Below are 1426 nucleotides of genomic sequence, written 5' to 3' on the forward strand. Positions count from 1 at the left end.
TTGTTACATCATTATACGTTGGTGTTTTGTTTTTTTTTCATGAGAGGATACCAGGGTTCTTTTCTTTGATGTTAGAAAGTTTGAATATCATGGGCAGTAATGATTTTCTTTGGGGATCAATTTTCCTTGGGATTCTTTTAACTTCTTGAATGGTTATTTTCTGTTCTGTCTGAAGTTAGAAAAATGTTCTTCCAGTATGTCTGAGTCTATTTTCTCTGTGTTTATGTTTTCTTCCTCCTGTTCTGGTATTTTTATCAAATGTAAAGTGTTCCTTTTGATAGTGTCCTATAGAATTCTTAGATTTTCATCCATTTGTTTGTTTTTAAGTAGGTTCTGTCAGTTTCAACTCAAGAGATTTATCTTTAAGCTCCCTGATTCGTTTTCTCTTACTTCAATTCTACTGCTTTGCTTTCTCAGAGTCTTATCCAAGTCTAATATCTTAGAGTTTGTTTCCTGGAATTCAATTCGAAGTTATTGAATTATCCCTAGTGTTTCATTTGTTTTGTCAGATTTCTCTTTCTGCTAGGCTGGGTTGACTAGAGAAACAAATTCAGTGACACTCATATATGTATGAGAAAGAGCTTTATATCAAGAAGTGGATAATTATCAGGAAAATATCCCCACCCAGTCAAACTCTAGCCCATAAGTCCGATACTAGTCCTTAAGTCCCTCTTCAGAATCAGGCAGCCACGCACAATGATGGAAAATTCAACATCACAGGTCAGTGGGTGCAAAGTCTTGTGTATCCAATGGTGGTGGAAGCATCCAGGGTTCTGGAAGGTCTCCGAGTGGCCTGCCAGAGGGAGGTGAAGGCAGAGAGAGAGGAAGATGTTTCCACAGTCCTCCTTATGAGAAGGCCACCTCCACTAGGAGGCACCATCAGGCTGTGATCTGTTTGACAGGTTGAGTATCACCTCTACATTTTAATATTTCTTCAATTTGACATGAAATGGCATAACTACCACACTTTTGTAGTACTTTTCTGAATTATTATATCTCTTCTTATCTTTCTTTTTTTGTAGTTCTGTTTAGTTTTCTCTCCATTTGCTTAAAGAAACCGAGTATCACTCTTCTGAACTCTCTCATGAAAAGATCTAATATCTTGTTTTCATGAGGAAAGCTTCTAAGTCTATGCATAGGCCACTTATTTAAGCCACCTTTTCTTATTTTCTCCTGTGTACAGAAATTGTTTGTTTTTTTTCTGAGACATATGTTGTCTTTTTAATTTCTCTATTGATAAGGTAGTATTATAATGAATAATAGTTTCTGTGCACTAGTTGTCGGTTCAAAGGTGGTTGGGTCATATGGCAAGAGCCCATTTTCAAGGAGGGATTGGTGGTAAATAAAAATTGATTAATAGTTCCTTTCAAGGTCTGGGTCGTGAGGTCAGACTTTGCAGTTTCCAGGAGGGGTAAGCAGATGATCA

This window comes from Echinops telfairi, unplaced genomic scaffold (assembly GCF_000313985.2).
Source record: "Echinops telfairi isolate 266 unplaced genomic scaffold, ASM31398v2 ScPeMD7_7475;HRSCAF=8513, whole genome shotgun sequence".
Lineage (NCBI taxonomy): Eukaryota > Metazoa > Chordata > Mammalia > Afrosoricida > Tenrecidae > Echinops > Echinops telfairi.